Genomic DNA, 24117 nt, shown 5'->3' with positions numbered 1-24117 from the left:
TGCTTTACTTACAACGTAATGTATAATGTCTGGAGCAATCTTGTGTGTAAGGTACAACAAGAGAAAAATAAAGGCTAAATGCTCTATTGATGAGTTGAGACCACTCTTTTAGCCCACCCACCCCAAAGGACTCAACCACACAGACGTGCTTCACAAGCAAGGTCGTAATAATAATAACAATAATAATAACTTTATCAGACCTGTAGACACGCACAATATCAATTATTATATAGCACCACCTGAGCTCGTTTACATTGTGCACTTCACGGTTAGCTCTAAACTGCCTTTTATTCAGCTACATCACAACAGTATCATCAACTCGTCAACACAATCGCCCCCAAGCCATAGCCTGTAAATGCCGTTACTGTACACCCCAAATACTGTATTTACCAGGGACAGGAACGAGACGGGAGCCGGTGCTGTGTGTATGATATATTTCACTGTACAGATTGTAAAGCCCACTGAGGCAATGTGATTGTGTTTTTTGGCTATATAAATAAAAATGATTTGATAGCCGTATCCCCTACACTCACGAAGCAGCCGGGAAGCCAGCTCGCTGTGTGTAGCTAGCAGCTAATATGACTACACAGACCCAAACAAACCGTTAGCCTGTTGCTACAGCCAGCTGCTAACGTCACCTCCCAGATACAAGTTGGGATTTCGGTCCCATATCTAAAAGGGCATATTTCTAACTATTCGGTTTCAGACTGAAGGACCGTGGAAAATGCGCAGTCTGTAACTTCTCAGTGTTACAAGCAGTGGACTAAGTTACATGTTAGCGGCTAGCGCTACGTTAGCCGCTAACGCTACGTTAGAAGCTGACACTACTTTGCACTTTAGCTCACTCCGAGTCCTCGGTGATCTCATAAGATTTCCAAATCAAGCACTAAAAATGACCTGTAATGTATTCTTACCTGGTTACGAGGAAATTAGCCATGTCAGCATCCGTTTTCAGTCCCAGTTCAAGCTGAAGCTGCCTCCATGAGTCGAAGGCATATCCAATGTATATTCGCGTGCCAGCCCGGCTTTAGTCATAACTTCTTTTAGACTCACGACTTGCTACTGATAAAAACCTTCGTTTTCTTCTTCGTATTACTTTTTAGTGGACTTTGTGTGGTGGTGGGTCGTTTTCCGGCCGTAGCAGAGTCCATAACAACACAAACAGTATTTCCGGGACTGCGCTTGTCTTTTTCCGGTCTCCAAGCTGTCGAGGACGCGCATTCAGCATCAGATAACGTCACGTCCGCAGGGCTGCGCGGGAAATTCGGACACCGAATAGCAGTACATCATGCAGCACACAGCCTGTTCAAGGCAATGGGGAGATATGTGTGTGGGCTCATTCTTTTTGGTTTTGAACGCTTCATCACCCATTAGCATTAAAATACTTATAATGAATGTTTATTTTTTCACAAATCCTGCCCTAAGTTCCTTTAAATGCGATAGAAATAAAAAATATATATATTTTTTTTTTATTGAATACTTCATTATTATTATTATTGAATTTATTATTATTTCTTATTTATTTAGGCCTTCTCTGAAGGCGTAGAAGGCCCTGAGGGTTCCCCCCGGTCCAAACACGCTATATGTCACAAATCTCTCAACTCTCAAAACTCGCTATCTCTGTCGCTGTCTCCAATACATCACTGCTGCTGTCAATCATCCGCCGATGTCCCTCCCACATCTTCCTGTTCCTCAACAACCAAACTTGCTGCTTGGACACTTTTGTGACAAAAGCACATTTTTACTGTTTGTTCCTGCACCAGACATGAAGCAAACGTAACGGCAATGTTCGCGAAAAAGCGTGTTGGACATTATTTACCCTAAATCCGGTTTTGGACGTGCCGGTGCGCCCGCTCCGTCAACTCGGTAGGTAACGTTAGGCCGTGTGGGTCGGCTAGCGTCTAGCAGCTAGCTACACACGAACATCCACAGACTCCGATCCCACTTTGTTGACCGCGCGTTGTTTTTTAAGGTATGTCGTGGGCTTGAGCTCTGCAGTGATTGGCTCTGGTGCGCACGTGGCCACGGTGTGCAGTGGTTGGCTCTGGTACCCACGTGACTGTGGTGGCTCCGGTGGACAATGCTTGCAGAATTTGTAAAGCATTTATGAAATAATTTATTCACGCTATCATTGCAGTCCAAGCAAATGCTTATTGCACACCACTGAACCACGCAGCAGCCATGTTGAAAGTCTCAGGTCAGTCTGATCCTGATCCGCAGAGATATTTGAGGAACACACACACACACACACACACACACACACACACAGAGACAGAGATTCTTTGTATTATAGATAGATTTAATTCATTTCATTCATATATTTTTTTTTATTTGCATTTTTCTTGTTTTTCAGATCAAACTTATCGTGTTAAAAGAAATACCAGAGTTCAAAGTTCAATAAGTGCTTGTTCTCAAATCAATGAATAATCGTCTTTAATAATCGTGATTACAATATTAATCAAAATAATCCTGATTATGATTTTTGCCATAATCGAACAGCCCTAGTCTGACTCACTTAAGGGGACGGAGGCTGTTTTCCGGGGAAAAGTTCACTGAAGTCTCAGTCCAGAGGGCTGACCGTCGTTGTGATTTATTTTCATCACAAACACTTTGCGAGTTAAAGTTTTTTGCCGGTGACAGACACTGTTTTTCAGGCAGAAATATGACGAACAGTTGGTAGGACTGGCGGGAGGACAAGTTAATAAGTTGCCAAAGACAATTACAGTTACTATGTTACTTTTGTTTGGTCATGTAACGTTGCTTTGTGGGATAATTCTGTGTATTAAGTTGAGTGAGGGACCTGTGCACTTATCAGACTGTACGATCTCCGCGCCGCCGGCTTATCTGTTCACACTGGTTTGGTTCGCCAATAATACGGCCCTGACACTACCTCCAGAGGCGGATCAGCGCCAGAGCTAAATTTCACCCCTTTCACACACAGGGGAGGCAGAGTATTGGCGCAGGATTTCCGCATGCAAACGGTAGTGTGAATGGGGCTAGTGTCTCAAAAAAGGAGGGATTTGCAGATGATGCAGATATACCTTTTTCTTTTATATTTATTTCAATGATACAGTTTGATATGCTAATCTAGACTGGAAGTGCCCCATTGATGAAAAATCACATTGTGATGAAGTGTCCGCTAATTTTGTGTAATATGGGATGAAACTTATAATAACATTGTCAGAGTATATAAACCTTGCACATTGACAGAACTGTGGAATACAGTTGGAATATTCGAAACAGCGTACTTGTAATGTAATGATATAAAATGCTTGATCAGTATGGGAGGGCCAGGTAAAAACTATATTACATTGTGCTTTGACCTAACAGTGAAGTGTCAAACATTTAATGAAAGACACTTGCACTCTGTTTGCAACTATGATTTGAATGTTTAAAGACATGCTAAGGCGTTTGTATTAGGTTACTCTTTGTTTTTCACTGTATGCAACATACAGTATGCCATTAAAAAGGCAATGGCAGGGCGAGTAATACTGTGTCATTACGATATTGTTTGGTAGTCAAGTGAAGTAGTTCCATTTGAAAATATTCTGGCTTGACATGCTGTTTAGTACAGCTGCTTTTCTGACCAAACCAGTATTGTAATGTGAATTCAGCTGAATTAATGCACGGTAAAAATAGAAGCCTTGCGTATTTGCTGTCCAGCCAGAACTGCAACTGAGCAATGGAGCCATTGTAGGTACACACATAGACTAGAGTGAAACCTAAAAGTAGTGTTGGACATAAAACTGAGGGAAAATAGAGTCCAGTCACCGTAAAGTTGCTCCAGTGGTTGGCATGGCACAGCACCACAAGTATATCAATATAGCAATATAGCCCCGCCCCACGAAAACTTCCCCTCTTCAAAGATCCAAACATTCACAGTCACACATATTTTCCATGCACTTTGAGCTGCACATGCCTCTAATTTGTGGAATCTTGATCCACATTAAACAGTTTAGGTGTGATTAAAATAAGCAGGGGTTTGATCAGTTCCTTGTCTGTTAATGTATGCACATGCAAAATTCAGGTGAACACTCCACACAGATGGTAGTTTGTTGTCTGCATGTTTTTTTGCACGTTTGGTATAAGAATTTCCCTTGCACACGCTTTTTGCTGTGATTGGTCTGTGAAGCGCTGGAAGGGGTGGTCTGCAGTTCCTGTAACGCCTTTTCCTCCTCTCTGCAGGGGGGGAAACGGGGAAAGTGGCCCTGCCTCCTTTTGTTTCTTTTGTTGAAGTGAAGGTTGAAAATACAAGCCAACCAGAGAGGGGGATTGTGAGGAAAATTGGGGGTTAGAGAGGTGAAGCATACCTCGAGCAGAGAGGAGGCAGGGGGAGGAGAGGGAGAGGATGATGTGCGTGTCCTCCCCTGTCTGTCAATTAGAAAACAGCTGGTGTTTACTTCATACTCCTTCTCAGTCTCCTCAGGACAGGTGAGTGGGTGTGTCCAAGGAGGAGTGTCAACCATCTGGAAGATAACCATGAGTGTCCAGGCATTCAATCAGTTTCAATTTTGAACATAGACTTTGTGAAGTTGCTCTGAAAGTAAACAAGGGTTTAAGGGAACATTTTAATTTAGAAACTTTAAGATTTCTGGGTAGATTTTGGGGCGGTAATCTGTGTGAAATTGCTTTTGCTCATGCTCAATTCTTCTTTGCATTGCATAGCTGGAGACAGACAGGTGGCAATTCATCCTGGCTTATGATTTAATATGATTGGACTTTGAGCAGGCTTGAAATTGAATATCACTAAAATGATGTTAGGCAGCTGGGATTGGTTTTTGACTTCAGAGGCATCAATACAAGAAGCTTCGCTGTGGTGACACTAGCAGGCTTTTTCTTCACTTCATTTTAGCTTGTGTGCGTGTGCGCGCGCGTGTGTGTGTGTGTTTGTGTGTGGCTTTTTGTGGCACGCAGGCAAGTGTGAAATCCAGCGTTTTGAAATACCGACGGTCAACTGTTGCCAAGTGGCAACCATGAAAGCTTTTGGAGAACAGTGAGCTCTCAGTTTCCCCAGAAACGCCCTTTCTTAAGACAGCTCCCCCTATATTGGCCCCCCCCCCCCCCAAAACTCCCTTTAAGTGCCGAGGGGGGAGGGACCCTCTATCCTGGGAAAGGGGGGGGGGTTGCTATGGAAAGCCATAGACGAAGGTTGGACAGGCGTGTTAAAGGTTCAGGACCTTGGCTGGCTACTGGTGGACCACAGAAAATGTTCCTGGGTCATCTGACACTACCTAGATTAAGGTATGCAGGCTAAACATCACTGTTCCTTGTAGAATAAAGAGCTACACTCTTTGAAATGAAACCCTTAACTTTAAAATGGTCTCATAACTTAGTCCTACATTTTTCTAGCTAGTAAAAATAGAAACAATAGAATTGGGAGTTAAAGAATCTGAATCACTTCAATTTAGAATTAAAACTCACAAAGCATTTACTATTTACTCGGGTTTAATCATGTCTCCAGAAGCCCTAAGATACAAAACTGATTTGAAAAGACGTTATTTACACTGCTGACCCACGGTCAAGCTTATACAGATGGGGTGCCTGCTAACCCTTTGAGCTTAGCACCCACTGTGAAGACTACATCTTTAGGCCAAATAACAAATTTTGCTGGACGATAAATTGTCCCAGAAACTATTGCCATAAACGATAATATAGTCGTTTTAAAACCATTTTTCAGCTAATATGATGATAATGGCATAATAATGCAAGTACACCCTTTCAAAGATCAATAAACTTTTATTTCTAAAGAATATTTAACATTGGAATTGGAATGTGAATAAGACATTTTAAATATCCAAAATAAATAAACAAAACAACCAGAAACAACAAATAAAAAGGACTCTCAGTCTCTGTTAGCAAGAATTGCACTTGGATTACACACAACCAAAAACAATGACCCTAACCCTTTAGTATGTCGTCTTTCACGCTGTTGTACAGTATTGGAATTGCCTTTTGTGACACATATGTTCTCCCAGGCAATTTGTACTGGCTGTCAAATGTTTGCAGCATTTGCGAAATGCAGGCTATTCCACAGTATCAAAGGGCTGCATCTCTTTAGCGATGTAGCGAACTACACTGTGAGTGCGCACCATTTTGCACTGTGCTGTTTGTATTTTGTTTGTTGACTAATCGCCCCAGTGATTGTGGCCTGTCGAGAAGACGGAAACGGCCCCTCTGTAGCTTTAGTTGTAGTTTTTTTTCCTAGCAGGGAAAACGGCATCAGATGATTATGCCTTAGGTGCAGATGTCAGGGGCTGGGCTCTGCCTCCCCACACAGAGACAGAGTGACTGACCAGAGGGTTCACGTGAGAGACACGAGGAAAACAAACAAGCTTGCAAATAGAAATTATCAAGGCTTGCAAAAGTATAGATCTCATTTTTGTTTATCGTAGGATTCATTGATTTATTGATTATCGTGACAGGCCTATACATCTTTTCAAATCAATTTTGGGTCCCAGGTTTTCTGGAGACTATTATATTTATGAGATTATATTGGACACGCTTTATGGAGTCATTTTATATTCTTTTCTTTTTCTTTATTTTTTTTTAAAAAGTTTCTCGACGTTTTAAAACAAGCCCCCTTTTACTTTAGTGGTTAAGGAGAATGCTGCAATGCTGACTTTTCATTTTTGTAAAGAAAGATTAATTTTTTTATTCATTTATTTTTTTATTTTTTTACTCAAAACGTCTTATTCAATTGCTTCCAATAATGATGAGATGGTGTTGAAAGCTTTTGAAAATTATAGTCAATGGACGTTAAGATTCCTTCTTCTAAAAGTATTCTATTCCATTTGCTGTGGTGTGAAATGGAGAAACGCAGCAGGTCTTCACATCCAAAAAGGCATGAAAAGTACATGTGAGATATATTTAACTCGATAAATGAGGGAGTAAATTATCTTAACTGTCATCATTACTCCTTGTTATCGTGCTGTTTTCGGGAGCTACTGGTAACCTTATTTTAAGTGTCACTTCCTTGTCATGTAGAGACAGTAGACATGTTGCCTCTGCGGAGTAGTATTTTTACAGCCTGCCTATCGTGTTTTCTTACTGTGACACTTCCTGTTGGTTCACACTCCCACAGGGGTTAGGGGTCGAGGGGCTCCATTATCCTTGCTTTGGCATGATACTCCCCCAACTGTACTTTTTTGTCTCACTAAACATTTTAACAACACAGAAGTACTCATGTTGAAATGTTTGTTTGAATATGTGAGTTCATCTGTGTGTGAATGTGAACGCCCTATGGGCTAACAGTGTTTCCTGGCAACCTTTGCCACTTGCTGGTAAGCTGAGCTGTGGCACACAGTGTCGCAGTATACAGGCTGCTCTGTTGCCCTAACTGTGCTGGATTTACGAGGCTTTGATTAAGGCGTTCCTTAAGCTGATCTCAAATTTTGGTACCATTCTTCGTTTACTGTGCTGTAATCCTGGTAAATAAAGCTAGAACCACAGTGTGCGCCTAATGGACTCACAGTCCAAAATACCGGTATATGCTGTGTGTCTGCAGACTTGGCTGACACAATTTGGTGTAATGTAATACCTCAGCTTACAACATACTACACTTATGTATGTGTGTGTGTGTGTGTGTGTGTGTGTACCAATTAGCCTTGTTTTCATAAATAACACAATCTTTATGTTAGTAATAGAAAGGGGTTTTTTTCTTGCCTCCAAGAATGATCCCTCCTGCTCCACCTCAGTAGCCTTAATCAGGGTTATGGGGCAGTCTTGAGGAGGGATTTGAGTGAGTATGTATTGGTGTATTGTTCGCCCCACCTCCTTAGTTCATATAACTTGAACGGCAGTTCAGTCCTGACCCATGTAGTTGTACCAAGTTCACATAAGATAATGTGGAAGTTGCATGTCCAGATCCTTCATATCAAACTGTTGTATCTCTCTGCTTGCTTCTTCACTTTGTAGAAAATATGAAAGCTTGTTGTCTTGAAATCATATCATTATACAGGTTATTTAAACAAAAATCGATATGTCTTTGTTCTTGAATTCTTAGCATTTCAACCGGTTCTGCCTTATTGAGTAAGATACCTTAATTTATAGTGTATGTTTTTCTTTTGTCTGTTGATCTGTGGGAACTTTTGTCTAAAAAAAAAAAGAATAGAATTAAATGGGAAACCCAAGATTTACTGATTTTGCTTCCTTCCATTGTGAACAATTTATAGGAAACAAATCAACGGAGATTTGTTAACGGTGATTGACAGCCTGACAGCGATCTCTCAAAGGCGACGAGGGGTGAAATTTCACTCTGGCCCTGACACACCTCTGGATGTAGTATCAGCGTCATATTATTAGTGAACGGAACTAGTGGATAAGCCGGCTGCGCATATTGGAGGCATGTTGATCGGACCGTCGTTTACTACACGGGTCCTCCACTCAACTTAATACAGAGAAATGTCCCACAAAGCAACGTTACATGACCAAACAAAAGTAACGTTATAACTGTCTTTGGCAACTTATATGAGGAAAAAAAAACTGCAGATATACGTGAAGAAGCGTCCATCCTCCCGCTCGTCCTACTAACTCTTCATCACATTTCTGCCCGAAAATCAGCGTCTGACCTCAGCAAAAAACTTTAACTCCCCGAGAGTTTGTGATGAAAATACATCACTGCGATGGTCAACACTTCCAACCGAGACTTCAGAACTTTACCCCAGAAAACAGCCTCTGTCCAGCAGGTAAGGGAGTAAGGGACACCAGGGAAATGCCTTGAAAAAACACCGACGTCATCATCATGACGTAAACTGTCACGCCTCTTTAGGAGCCGCAGCGCTGGCTTTCTGTATGAATTACACAGCGGTTTGTCTTTACGCCGGTGCTGCCTGGCTCTGTGAACAACCAATGGCGAAGAATTGCCGAACTGCCGCTGCGTGGATAATGCGGCGTCTCTGTGTGAAAAGGGCTCATGCAGACTCCTCACATACTGTATTTAAAATACAGGAGGGAAAACATTTTCCTGGATAATACAGCTGCATTAAGAAAAAATGTACCTGCATCCAAGCTGTTCTTAATAGTTTTTTTTTTATTTTGTTGAGACAAAGTAAATACTTTCATATGGCTCTTTCTTATTCTGCAAGTCTATTACAACACTTACAGTCAGTGGAAAAATGCCCATATGGGCCCCAATCCCGATCCTACAGATCGGATCGGGACATCGGGAAAAAGATGCTCGGGTTATTTAATAGATATTCGTTTCCTAGGGAAATTTACTGTTTCAGGGCCCTGACTTTTGTCACTAAGCGTGTTGTTAAACCAGTCAAACCTATCAGGTGTATAAATGTTCATCTAAAATAAAAGAAATAAACTTCCCAAATGTATTGATTGACCTGTACTTCAGACTGGGATGTTAAATAAAAATGCTCTCTCTGGGCCCTTATTGATTACACATGTTCAGTCTGCTGCTTATTGATCATGGACAACAAACTGATTACTATAATGACCCCATGACCTGATATCCTGCATAATAGAAGGCAATCAAAAGGCGATGGCCTCATTTTAAAACTCAGACTCATTAGTGTTGCTGCAGTACAGACTCTAAACTTGTGAATATTTGCTTTTTAAATCTTTTTATGGAATTTGATTCAGAAATCATGAACTTCAAATTAGTCCAGAGTGGATGTATAGTGCATGTATTTTTCAGTATATTTCTGTAATTACCTCTGATAGAAAAGTGACGCTTTCCCCTGATTCAATTTGTTTGTCAGTCGGTTGGTTTGTCAGCAGGATTACACAAAAACTACTAGGTAGATTTCCACACAACTTGAATGTAGAATGGGTCCCAGTCCAGAATAAAGGGATGGATCCAGGAATTTTTCTCTCACTTTCTTATATTAGAAAAATTATTTTCATAAATTATTCCGGGAATTATGCATGGATCTTACTGAAAAATTGGGCGTATTTAGGTGGCTGATACCTATGAGTGAATGCAATTTAATACAAGAACACCTGGTCCCACCCTGGCCCTATGGCACTCAACATGTTAGAATCACCAAACAGATTCATAGTTTCCTCTGAGAGAAACACAATCATATCTATAAAAAGCTGGGCACTGTAGGCTTTATTAAAAACTACTTGAACGGGAGGAGTCTGTTTGATACAAACTATTTTTGGCTGTGAGCTAATTCGCATTGCTTCATGCCACTCTGGTTTACAACTTGGCTTCAGCTCCTCAACAGTCTTATGTATTAACACTGTGGACAATGTGGTGCCTCCCTTTCACACAAATAAAAGTAACTCTTTCATCAAATCTGAAATGTTGAAATCCTGTTGGAGTGTTGGTGGCGGTGTTGCAGTGGCTGGCTGCCACTATTGATTGAATGTTGTGTGAATACTGCATGTACATGATGTGATTTTCTTCTCATGATTTAAAGAAATTAAAATGAAACAATCATCCCCTGCTGTGATTTAGATGCCAGCCTGTCTCTGTGTTTCTAAATTAGACAGATAAAGAGGGAAGTCATCTGTGGGTGGATTTACAGAACAGGAACAGTTCCATAATTTTAGTATCATGCTCTGATCATATAATGTCAAGTAAGAAAACGTTCAACCTCTTTTCATTTACAAATGAGCCACCAACACTGCTCTGTCAAACTGATTAGTCTTGATTTTATGCAAGGTGTCTGGGCTGCTGAACAACTGGACTAAACATTGTGGGCCTCATGGGTTTGGCACAGTGGCATTCGAGGATATCTTTATTGATTGCCCCTGGGCTCTGCTGCTCCTGCTGCATATCCAAGCTTTTATTGAGCGCCATCTGAAAGCAATCAAGAAACACTAAATGTTTACTCTACTTTGCATGAATTTCAACAGGAATATGTGCAACAAAGCTGTCTGTGCTGTCGATGAATATTCCTCTGATTGTTGTTGATGATTTAAGCATGAAGTCATCTTCAACAAATTGATTGTTAGTGGTTGCTGGCCAGAAAAATCCAGCTGTCTGCCACCTCTAAATCAGATTGGCACAGAGTCTGAGAGGCCACTAGTGTTACAAACTCTGGGCTATAAATTAAAATTTTAAAAAATTAGGGCTGTCAAACGATTAATTTTTTTAATCGCGATTAATCGCATTTTGTCCATAGTTAACTCATGATTAATCGCACATTTTTTTGGCACATTTCTTTCTGTTCTGAATGTACCTTAATGTATTTTTTTCATGTTCTTAAGACTTTTAACAACATAAGAAAGGGCAAATATGCTTTCTTTATGAAAATGTTTATTCAGCACTTCAAATCATGCAGGAAAATGAAAGGCTCAAAAAATATCCCCTTACCCTAAATGGGATCAAAACATGGTGATGTCTGTTTTTGGCGACGGGCAGTAGGCTCTCTGCATCTGCTGTGTGTTTGGCTTGCAAATTATATTTGAGACTCAACATACTTCAGTGGTAACTCATTTCATGTCGACAGTTTGAAAGTGAATTTGCCGCTCATAAGTCCTTTCTCCATTTCCTTTCACTTTCGCTTTTCAGTCCACCGCGTTTTTCCAGAACGCCAATCCTGCTTCTTGTTGTTTTGATTCTGGTTCTTATTCTTCTTACACCCTCTGGATCAAGGCCGTAAATCAAACAATGCGCGTTTCTTTTTTTTAAAATACCAAGTGTTAATCGCACGTTCAAGAAATTAACGGCGTTAAGATGATGTTGCGTTATTAACGCGTTATTAAGTTAACTTTGACAGCCCTAAAAAAATGTAACTTTAAAAATGAAGACTTAGTGTCCAGAACAGTAAACTCTTAAGCATAATTAAAATGTATTACAACTTGGGTCTATTTTTTAGCCACATAAGCAGCATTAGTCCACCATTTTTAGTACTTTGGTCTAAGTCTATATCCCTGCAAAACTTATTATATTCCTGTCAGCCTGAACTGTACCTTGTGTTAAGTGCTATTTAGAAAAAATTTGGCATGCTGCTGACAGCCTAACTTGGATGTTAACAAAGAAAAAATTACTCCTTATACGTACTAGCCACAGTGAAGTGGCTATTTCTCTCCAGTTTCTCTCAGTTCATGTTACAACATTGAAGTGTTACCTTTAAACTTTAGGTTTGTCAACAAAATTACCAATACTGCGCAACCGAATCTGTTAGCTGTAGGCTTCATTTAGGCTAACCTAGATTCACGAACAGCACTAATACTGCATTCACTTTTTTCACTATCTTTATATCACTCATTAATCTTGTGTAGCCATAAATTTCCCCCCTTAACTCATTGCTAAGCTTCCTACAGACAGCTGTGTTTAAGAAAGAGAAATGTTATTAAAAATAAAAATAAAAATTCTCTCTTTGAATTGCTTTTTAAAACAAATTAACACATGGGCAGGATCAAGATCTTTATTAACAGAGAGGATGGTGTTCATACCACTTTTATTCATAGGGGCCACCACAAGCAACACAAAATGAAAGTTCCTTTTCATTAAACACATTGACATTGTTATTGTTTAAGACAGGTAGTCTTTGTGTACTTTTCAATGGTTACATCGCACTCATCACATCAATTGCTGATTTTTAGAAAAACGGCAACACTTAAAAAAAAGAAGTAAAAAAAGATAACCGTACAAAGCAAACTTATTCAGGAGAGAAAATAAAGGCAGACATTAGAAGTATCATCCATTGTTACAAGCATCCATCATAACAGACCAACAGACCAACATCCTGCCCTAACATTGACCTGCTGTACTTACTGTAGTTGTGTGAGAAATTAATGCTGACATTGGAGGTGAGCAAATTTTTTTGTTTCACCTCCAAATAAAGTGATTCAGACAATCTGAGCAAACTTTCCATGTTTCAGAATCAGAATCAGAATTCCTCTATTTGTGTCTCACAATCAGGGAAATTACTGTGTGAAAGCAGCCAAAGAGAGTAATGTTACTAGGGCTGTAACAATACATGTATCGAAGCCAAAATCGCCACACTCAGATCCACGAACCTGTCTCGCGCTGTGAGGAGGCAGAATCGCGACACAACTTCCAGTCCAGATCCAGCCCTATGAGCTGTAAGTAACACCACATTAACACCACAGCGGTCGTTCGCCAATTCTCCGCCGTTGTTCATTCACACAGAGAGAAACACCGCTGTAAAGACAAACCGCTGCGTAATTCAAACAGAAAGCCTGCCCTGCGGCTCCTAAAGAGACGTGACGGTACACGTCATGATGATGACGTGTGTGTGTTTTCAAGGGGTTTCCCCGGTGTCTCCCCTGTCAATCAAAACCGACGGAGACTGTCTTCCGGGGTAAAGTTCACTGAAGTCTCGGTCCGGAGGGCTGACCGTCGCGGAGATTTTTTTTCATCAGAAACACTCGGTGAGGTAAAGTTTTTTTGCCGGTGACAGACGCAGGGCAGAAATGTGACGAGGAGTCCGTAGGACGGGCGGGAGGAAGGACGCTTCTCAACGTACAGCTGTGGTATTTTCAACTTGTTGCCAAAGACAGTTACTAGGTTACCTTAGTTTGGTTCTGTAACGTTGTTTTGTGGGACATTTCTCTGTATTAAGTTGAGTGAGGGATCTGTGCAGTTAACAGACCATCAGATAGACATGCCCTCCGAAATACTGCACCTCTGATACTATCAGACAAGTATAAGTTATTGAAATGTTACATAAATAAAATGTTTAATTTAGAAAGAAAATAAAATCGAGGTTTGTATCGAACCGTGAGTCAAAACTCGTGATACAAACCGGATCGTGAGTTTGGTGTATCGTTATAGCCCTAAATGTTACAATAAACAATAATTTTAGTAAAACATAACAATAAAATAAAAAGATAAGAAATAGAAATAGACTCATATACATTAATATGTGTAAAAAACATAATATTGTACAATATGAACAGTGTAGTAATAAATAGTGTGGCAGTGTGTTGTTGTTAATGAATAATAAATATAGGTATGAAAGTTGTCCAGTTAGTGCAACAAAAGAGAAATGGGTTACGTGTAAAGTTTGTATAAGTGCACAGTGAGGTCTACTGGGAGCAGTGCTGGTTGAAGAGTCTGAAGGAGAGGTATCACAGATCCAGTGTTGTGCCTGAACGCGTTCAATGAACGATCGTTCATGAACTCGTTCATATTTTGGGCGAACGTAAACTGAACGTACTGTATTTCTGCCTGATGAACGTTATTGTGAACGCGTTCATTCTGACGTTTGTGAACGGCGCGTTCTCACAATTTAACTTCGTTCAAGACAGTGCCAGATTTCCATCGAGCCTTCCAGGCGAAAACCGGCAGTACAGTACATATGGTACATAACAGTAATATGTAGCGGAAAATCACCCAGTCTGGCTGTGTATAAAAAGGACGCTGGACGAGAGGTTTCTACACGCAACTCGCTTTACTTTCGATCAAAACGAAACTTAACTATTTCAGACAGAAACAGCTGCATACCAGACATGCAGTGAGGCATTACCAAACAAACACAGATTATTTCGTCCTGAACGGACACAACACTGGCAACACCAGCCTCCATAGAGTCGCACCACCACATGCGTCATCAATGTGCTAAGCATGGAGGCAAAAACAAATGAAGGCTTCACATCTGTTTTTTGATGTTGAGTGATGTTGAATCTCATGTTTTTGATGCTGGTAACTCTGTCCATTCTCTTACCCTTAAACATGTTATTTGCTATGTTAACCCAGAAGATAATGCTCTTGAACACATGATGAACTTTGTTATCCTATGCAAAATGTTTTATTCACAAACAAAAATTTGCAAAATCACTACCTAAATTTGCTCCTTTTCTCCTGGAACTGAGCTCTTTGCTTAAATCTCTGATTTTGTTAAATAACAAAAAAAGTAATACCTTACTGAGTCATAATGAAAAGTTTTTCCCTGAAGCCACTGCTTTTTTTTAAATGATTTATTTATTTACTTATTTACGTATTTTATTTTTAATTTGTACTCTATCCTGTACCGCAAACCTGAAACGGCACATTGAACTAAAGCACCCGGCGAGCGTTTCAAGTTACGTGCAAGTGAATAAAAAATCAAAAGACACGGCAACAGCGAGCCAAAACAGATCCTATACCACCCAAATTGCATGAACGGCGTGCAGTAGCGGCTCCGCTGTCTTCATCTCCCAGCCGCGGCTGGACAACCTGGTTTTGCAGAATATTGTGGGAGAGCTGCAGTTTTGGTGTTAAAACTGATAGAATAATAGCCGTCTGTGGTTCTATATGGGCAGTGGCAATAATTTTGAAAAATAATAGCTCGCATCAACATATTGGAAAAAAAAGAACTATGAACTAGTTCATTTTCGGAACTGTGAACTTAGTTCAACATTTTGAATAATGAACTATGAACTGAACTAGTTCATTTTAAAATTTGTGAACTGAACTTTGAACTAGTTCATGTAGAAAGTGAACTTTCCCAACACTGCACAGATCCTTCTTTCCTGCTGCTGTCACACACTTGGACCTGTGATACCTTTCCTTACCTGTGATACCACACACTTGGAGAGGTATCACAGGTCCAAGTGTGTGACAGCAGCAGATCCTTCCTTCCTGCTGCTGTCACACACTTGGACCTGTGATACCTCTCCTTTACACACTTGGACCTGTGATACCTCTCCTTCAAACACTTGGACCTGTGATACCTATACTTTACACACTTGGACCTGTGATACCTCTCCTTTACACACTTGGACCTGTGATACCTCTCCTTCACACACTTGGACCTGTGGTACCTCTCCTTCAAACACTTGGGGTGTATCAGTCGGTCACTGAAGGAGCTGCCCAGTGCTGCTCAATGCATGACAGCTTATCCATAATCCTTCTCTCTCCCACCACCTGCACTGGGTCAAGAGGGCATTGATACGTTTATCAAGTCTCCTCCTACCTGCTGCCAAGATGCTGCTGCTCCAGCAGACTACTACGTAGGAAAATGGCTGATTCCACCACAGAGTCATAGAAAGTTATCAGGAGTGCCCTCTGCATTCCAAAGGACCCAAGCTTCCTCAGCAGGTGGAGTCTGCTTTGACCTTTCTTATATGTTGCTGCAGTGTGATCAGTCCAGTCCAGTTTATTGTTCAGGTGAACTTGCAGGTATTTGTAAGTAGGACTTCATTATACCAATATCACCATGTTCCCAGATCTGAGCAATTACTAAAAAAGTAGATAGATATTTTTATTAAGTTTTTACACAAATATAAAGTACAAGTATAAAGATTATTACAGGGAGTTTGTAAAATGCACAGTCAACACAGATTGAGAGGGATGATCCCATTCATTCACAGTAGGGAGAGAAAACACAACAACACCCCCCCCCCACACACACACACACACACACACACACACATACACACACACACACGTCACTACCTAGTCAGACTCATAGAGTCCAGTATTTCTCAAGGCTAGGACATGTCCAAAACATGTGGATAAGTGAAGCCTCCTCTCTCTTACATTTGTCACAACAGGGATCCACATCTGGGTAAAAGCGAGATAATTTGGTTTTGGATATATGGGTCCTGTGTACAACTTTGAATTGCAACAAGCAGTGACAGGCACAAAGAGAGGTTGAGTTAATCAATTTAAGAATTATGTCCCAAATTTCCTCTGACAAAGATATATTCAGATCTTGCTCCCATGCGGTTTTAATGTTGTCAAGTGGGGCCCTCCTTATGCCTAACAGTTTATTATAGATAATAGAAATCAAACCCCTGCGAGACAGCTGTAAATTGAGAAGTGCATCAGCAATGTTCACATCAGGTGTTTGAGGGAAACTCTGTATCTGACAACGTAGAAAGTGTCTTATTTGCAGATACCTGAAAAAGTGAGACTTTGGGAGATTGAACTTTTCAGTTAGTTGCTCAAATGATAAAAAACTATTATCTATGAAAAGATCCCTGAAACGCTCAATGCCCAGTCTCTGCCATTCCTGGAACGTCGGGTCCAGTAAAGAAGGTTGAAAAAGATGATTGGCAGAAATGGGACTAGAGAGGCAAAAATCAGAGAGGCCAAAGTGTCTCCTGAACTGAGCCCACACCCTCAGCATGTGCTGGACGAATGGATTATCTATGAGTTTATTTGGTGGGGGAGGGAATTTAGATCCAAGAAGTGCTGGAACTGAAAAGTTTTTAACAGAACCCAACTCCAGTGACACCCATGCAGGGCAGTCAGATCGATTGTGAAAATATGACCAAAACGTAAGACAGGGGGTGTTGGCTGCCCAATAATAAAAACGGAAATTAGGCAGTGCCATACCTCCCCCTCCCTTAGGTCTTTGGAGATGGACCTTATTTAGCCGAGGGCGCTTTCCTTTCCATACATAAGATGATATAACAGAATCTAATGTATCAAAAAAAGATTTCGGAATGAAGGTCGGTACTGATTGAAAGACATACAAAAATTTGGGAGAATATTCATTTTGATGGAATTGATTCGGCCGACCAAGGACGTAGAAAGGGGCGACCACTGCGTCAGGCACCGTCTTGTGTGGTTTAGCAAAGTAAGAAGGTTTTCTTTGAAAAGACACTTGTGCTTTTTCGTAACTGTAATACCAAGGTAAGTGAATTTGTTTTCCACAACTCTAAAAGGGAAGTTGGAGTAGTCTGATGCTGGCATCCCCTCACTGACAGGGAAAAGTTCAGATTTGTTCAAATTTAATTTGTATCCTGAGAACTGGCTAAACTCATTCAGTAGAGACAACATGGCTGGTAGAGAGCCATCCGGATGTGAGATAAAACTTAACAAGTCGTCTACATATAGAGCCACCTTATGTTCTACTCCATTCCTCCATATACCAGAAATATTCTCGCAGCTGCGGATTGCTATCGCCAAAGGCTCTATGGCCAAGTCAAATAATAGGGGGCTTAGAGGACACCCTTGTCGGGTTCCTCGATAGAGGTTAAAGGGTTTTGACAGCAGAGAGTTGGTAAGAACCGAAGCAGTGGGGCTCGAGTATAGTAATTTTATCCAGGTGATAAAATTCGGACCAAAGCCAAATCTTTTCAAAGTTTCAAATAAATACGCCCACTCTATCCGGTCAAACGCCTTCTCTGCGTCTAAAGAAAGGACACATTAAGGAGTTTCACCAGAGGGAAGATATGAAGTGTCAAATAGCCGCCGTATGTTAAAATAGGAGTATCGATTTTTGACAAAGCCAGTTTGATCTTCAGATATGACGGATGGTAAAAAGTTCTCCAGTCTCGGGCCAAAACTTTAGCCAGAATGAAACATCAACATTTAATAGAGAGATTGGCCTATATGAAGCAATAAGGGTGATGCATGCTTCGTAGAACGATGTTGGAAGCTTAACCTGCTTGAATGAGTCAGACAGCACTGCGCTTAGCTGTGACGAAAGTAGTGAAGAAAATGTCTTAAAGAATTCTGCGGGAAACCCATCAGGTCCCGGGGATTTTCCTGACCGCAGCGAGGAAATAGCTGCATCTATCTCCTCTTTCGTTATGGGTTCATCTAATCTCATTTTACCGTCTGGGGAGAGCGTGGGAATGTTTAGTTGATTTCAGAAAGTTATCCACTAATATAGTATTATTCGAAAATTCAGAGGTGTATAGTTGGGAGTAGTAACTCCTGAATGTGTCATTAATCTCTGCATCATCCGAAGTAGCCTTACCATCCTCTATTTTGATATTCATAATGTGACTCTTTGCTTTTAGTCCTCTTAGCTGATTAGCCAACAATTTCCCGGATTTTTCACCTTGGACATAGAACAAACTCTTACTCCTCAAGAGTTGGCGCTCAACAAGGTAAGTTGAGGCAAGGTTAAATTTGGTTTGAAGCTCCGCTCGCGTTTTATATAGGTCAGGGTTTTTAACTTGAGCATATTGTTTGTCTATTTCCTTAATTTGATCGGCTAATTCTAATCATTCTCAGTGGGCCTTTTTTTTCATATTTGCAGCGTAGGAAATTATTTGCCCCCTGAGGTACGCTTTAAGAGCATCCCAAACTACTAGACTGGATATATCCGGAGACATATTTGTCTGAAAGAAGAAGGATATATGTTCTTTCATAAAGTTTACAAAGTCATTGTCTGAGAGGGGAGTTGAATTAAAGCGCCAGTATTTTTGGACCTGAGGAAGGTCAGTCAATGCCAAAGATAGCACAACAGGAGCATGATCTGATATCACTATGCCCTGATAAGCACAGGAGCGCGCCAATGGGATCAGTTCATTATCAATGAAAAAATACTCAATCCTAGTGAAGGTATGGTGAACGTGCGAGAAAAAGGAGTACTCTCTCTTGTTTGGATGGAGGGAACGCCAGACATCAGAGACACCGAAATTGGATAAAAAGGACTGGATGAATGAAGCAGACCTACTAATTGAGTCAGGGTTGGGAGAAGAACGATCCAGCACGGGATCTAACCAACAATTGAAATCCCCACCAAGTATAAGAGAGTGCGAGCTCAGATCCGGGAGAGAGGAAAAGAAGCGCTCCAAGAAACCCACATCGTCTACATTTGGAGCATAGACATTGGCTAGCACCGTCATTGTATTGTATAATTTCCCTGAGACAATGATAAAACGACCGTTTGTATCTGATATAACATTGTGATGCACAAAGGGGATGTTTTGATCAACTACGATTGAAACCCCCCTGGCCTTTGCTTGGAATGAGGAATGGAAGTGCTGCCCCGCCCACCGCGACATCAGGCGGGTGTTATCAGAACTGCGGATGTGTGTCTCTTGCAGAAAAATAAACGCTGGTTTAAACTGTTTTATATGTGAAAATACCCTCCTCCTTTTAACAGGGTGGTTTAAACTAGGGATGTCCCGATCAGGTTTTTTTTACCCCGATCCCGATCCGAGTCCTTTAATATTTAGTATCTGCCGATACCGAGTCCCGATCCGATACTTGGCCTTAACTAATATTTTCCTAGATAACACAGCTGTATTAAGAAAAAAAGTACCTGCATCCAAGCTGTTCCTTAATAGGTTTTTATTATTTTGTTGAAACAAAGTATATACTTTAATATAGCTCTTAATTATTCTGCATATGCTATTACAACATTGGCCTCCACCTTCCTTGTGTTAGCAGGTGAGTGTGTGATGCTGCATTGTGACAGCAGACCCTCGTGTACAGCCAGCTGAAGTGTGTGTGAGACGCAGCTCACGCTTGGTACCTCCATATAATCCTTTGCTTATTTCATGTACTTTACGTTGTCACATAAAATGACGTGGACACGTTGCTTGTCTATTAACGCGTTCAGCATCTCCTGGATTGCCTGCTTTACATGCTCTGCTGTATGAGACCCACGAAACTAGTGCGCATATACCGGCATGTTGTAACTCGAAAGTGGAATAAGTGTAATGCAGAGATGGTAGGGCATACCGGGGATTCAAAAACTCCAGGTGACGAAGAAAACCCTGATCCCCTATTACGGAGATGAGCTGGTTTTCCAGAGCGATTAATTTGATGACCCTCTCTGTATTATTTGTGGACATGTCGCTGAGGATATTTCTCATAACTGAAAGTATCCGCGACTGTTTGCTGCTTTGGTCTCCTTGCCTGTACTCTCGAGTGAACACGTTGTATTCTTTGAGTTTTTGTTTTGTATATGCTGTATCAAATGAGTAGTAAAATGCAGCTCCGCGAAACGGCCGTATAGCAGATGTTACATGTCACCGTTGGACTGCTTTCGCTTTCTAATTGACGTTATTTCCACACGGCAGACACTTTATTCACAGGTTTTCACAGAGTAACACCACGCGCGCGTCTGTGTTCCGCCACAAATTGTGCTCTGACGTTAAAAAAAAAAAAAAAAAAAAAAAAAAAAAAATCGGGCTTGGGTCCACGTTCAAAACTGCCGATTCCGATCAGCGGAAAAATGCCCAGATCGGCTCCGATCCCGATCCTACAGATCGGATCGGGACATCCCTAGTTTAAACCCTTGACATTCCAGCTAACAAACTTTAACGATCTATCCAGTGTCTTTGACTGAAAATGCAGAGTGATAAATACAAATGATATCAAAACTCCAGGAACATGAAGGACATAATGAACCAAAATTGGGCTGTACATGGCTTGTGTAGGTTAATAAACCAGAACTGGCATAGGAAAAGCCACCCCTTACCCACCCACCCCACAACAAGACAGCTGCCGAAGAACATAGCAGCAAGCTCTTCAAAACACTCATTATTTATCCCCCACAGAAAATCTTCCTGTCACTTGCACCAAAAATCTTCGACTCCTTATTTTAGTGTTAGAATGCACTCAACACTCCTAGGACCACATTAAACTATTCTTTGAGTGCAAATATAAGAAAAGAAAAACAAACAAACAATCAAAAAACACTCCTTTTAAGATCTATTATGAACTGTTAACACTATAAAGTCATATAGCAGAATAAAAAAGAAATATGCTGCTTTGAAAGATTATCATAGACTGGCTGGTTTTACTCTCACTCACATGTGAGCAGTTCACTGAGTTAAAGGCTGGGGGTATACTCACATACCTACAGCCAAGGTGAGTGTGATATTAATGGTTAAGTAAGCTGCTCCATACCAGCTGTGGTCTGACCGCCGAAATCAGTGTCCAGAGAAAAGGATAGCATGTTAGTGGTTGTAGACAGTCAGGCACAGCCATCAAACAGACGTTTACGACCGAAGAGGTGGAGGAGGAAGGCCGTCGATGTATTGCCGCGCCTCATCGGTCGAGCGTAGCCACTTCTTGTCTCCATCGGGAAGTGTGATACAGAGCCGTGCGGGATACAGGAGAGAAGGTTTGAGCCCTCGGTTGTAGAGATCCGCCATGACTTCTCTGTACTCGACTCGCTGGCTCAAAACTTCGGGGCTGTAGTCGTCGACCACTCGAACTTGCTGTCCGCGGTACTCCAGCTTCCCTCTGCGGCGGGCCTCGCGGATCAGGAGATCCTTGACCTGGTAGCGGTGCAGGCGGAGAATGACTGGGCGCGGTCTCTGTCCGGGGCCCCGTTTTGCTGTTAGCGAACGATGGGCTCTGTCAATCTCGGGCGGAGATGGGAGAGTCTCCTTTCCTAAAACCTTGCACAGCATATGAGAGAAAAAAGCTGTAGGTCGCCCTCCTTCAACAGACTCCGCTAGGCCCAGGATGCGAATGTTTTGTCTTCTGCTGCGACCCTCTAAGTCGATGATTTTGGCCGCTAGCTTGGAGTTGCTTTCTCGTAGGCCAGAGCAGACATTTTCCAGCTCACTGACTCGCTGGCTCATGTCCTCCGTGGCGAGCTCGAGAGACGAGAGGCGCTGGCCATGCTCATCAACTGTGGAGCGGACCTGGTCGAATTTGTTCTCCAGCTGGTTGAAAGAAACTTTAAAGTCGTTAAATAGCGCCTGCCTGTGCTGGTCAAGTAGCTCAGAAATAGCCTCCATGGTCAAGCTAGCGGCTTGGTCGTCTTTTTTCCCCGACTTGCTGCGGTGCGAAGTCATTTCGAAGCAGATGTGGATTAACGAAAAGTTAATAACTCAATATGAATTGTCCAGTTTGCATAATAAAGGAGTGAATGAGTGAAAAAAAGCAGAGCAGGTAGGAGCTTTCGCGCGTTGCATCTACTCCATGTGGCAGCCGACCGAAAGTTCAAGTTTTTGTAACTTTTATTGCAAAAACTACAAAAAATGGACAAAAGTGTTAATATGATACAATTATCCATTTAGGGGGAATTTTAGATATATTAGGAACGATTAGGGATCCAGAGCAGACAGAGAGGAGGAGACGGGAAAATGTAACAGCACCATCATTCCCTATGTTGCAGGAATTTCTGAGAAAGTCAAGCGGATCTTCAATAAACATCATATCCAAGTTCACTTCAAACCTACCAACATGCTGAGGCAGAAACTTGTCCATCCTAAAGGGGCATTCAGACCAAACGCGATAGACGCGAATACAATCGCTTCAGACGCTTAATTCGCGCCGCGCCAGACGCTCCATTCGCGCCGCGTGATCATTTTGGACTATTCGCTTCATTCGCGTCATTCGCGCTTGCCCGCTTGCCCGCTCATTTTTGAACCGGTATTTCTCAACCCGCTGTCTTTCCATGTCTATCATGGCTGATATCACCACCGTTGCTGTACTGTACCTGCTGTACAAGTCCCAGAAACGCCGGAAAACCACCCGCCGTCGTGTCTGGGTTCATGAAGTCCTCCAAAGACACACAGAGCTGGGGGAATTTCACTGTCTCCTCCAGGAGCTCCGTCTGGATGACGACCGGTTCCAGCGGTAGCTCAGGCTGACTGGAGCCCAGTTCGAGGACCTGTTAGCTCGGGTTGGTGCCAGGATCTCCCGCCTGGACACCAACTACAGGCGCTGCATCTCAGCTGTGGAGCGCCTGTCCATCTGTCTGAGGTGAGCTACAACTAGCTTCTCCTCCACCGTTGCCCTGAGCAACCGTAAACAACCGTACGTGATGGAAGTGACGTCGTCGGCTTGAACTCGTCGCTGATTGGATGTCGCGGCGCGATGCCGCTTGAAAAGTTGGATATTTTCAACTTTATTCGCGCCGCGCCAGACGCTTCATTCGCGCCGCGCCAGACGCTCCATTCGCGCCGCCGTCGCCTGAATCGCGTGTAATCGCGCCATTTACATTGATTTTCAATGTAGAGTAGCCGCTCCATTCGCGTCTATCGCGTTCGGTCTGAACGCCCCTTAAGGACAGCACACTCAAGCATAAACAGAGAAATGTAGTTTATGCTGTTCAATGCAGCCAGGACTGCACTGATTTGTACATTAGGGAGACAAAACAACCTTTTCATAAACAAATGGCACAACACAGGAGGGCCAACTCCTCTGGTTGAGACTCCACTGTCCACTTACATCTGAAGGAAAAAGGTCATTACTTTAACGGAAAGGGTGGCCTAAGACATTACTTATCACCCACCTACAGGGCTGTACTGAGTTCTCTCCCAGGGCAATTTAACAACCATTCGCACCTGGCCTGACCTCGCCTTAGCAACCCACATGAGGGCTGGTTGGGTCAACAATCCACAAGTGGTCCTAACAACTCTTAAACTCAGAGCTCACACGTGTCCTTAATGACTCTGTAAGGACACTCAGACACAGATTGTAAAATCCTGCAACTCCCCTCCAGTTAGTTTAGAACTGAAGAAGCCTGTTGGATGAGAGGTGAAAAGTCGTCAAGAAAATAAAACAAGTCCATTTGCCTACGATACAGCCCTTAGAATTACCATGACCTG

The 24117-nt window shown here is 42.0% G+C and overlaps 1 protein-coding gene across 8 annotated transcripts in view; it reads left to right on the top strand.

The window, feature by feature from the left end:
- The window catches only part of plxnb1b (plexin b1b), a 192422-nt gene that overhangs the window by 26862 nt on the left and 141443 nt on the right, over positions 1–24117 (top strand). The window contains exon 1 of one of the 8 annotated variants that reach the window (XM_030420437.1): positions 4328–4431. The exons of the other annotated variants lie outside the window; for them this stretch is intronic. The gene's annotated coding sequence lies outside the window, so the exon portion shown is untranslated. Of the gene's footprint in view, positions 1–4327; positions 4432–24117 lie in introns of those variants that run through there. 8 annotated transcript variants of the gene reach the window in all.

Source organism: Sparus aurata, chromosome 6 (assembly GCF_900880675.1).
Source record: "Sparus aurata chromosome 6, fSpaAur1.1, whole genome shotgun sequence".
Classification (NCBI taxonomy): Eukaryota; Metazoa; Chordata; class Actinopteri; order Spariformes; family Sparidae; genus Sparus; species Sparus aurata.
This window is presented reverse-complemented; position numbering and strand designations above follow the sequence as displayed.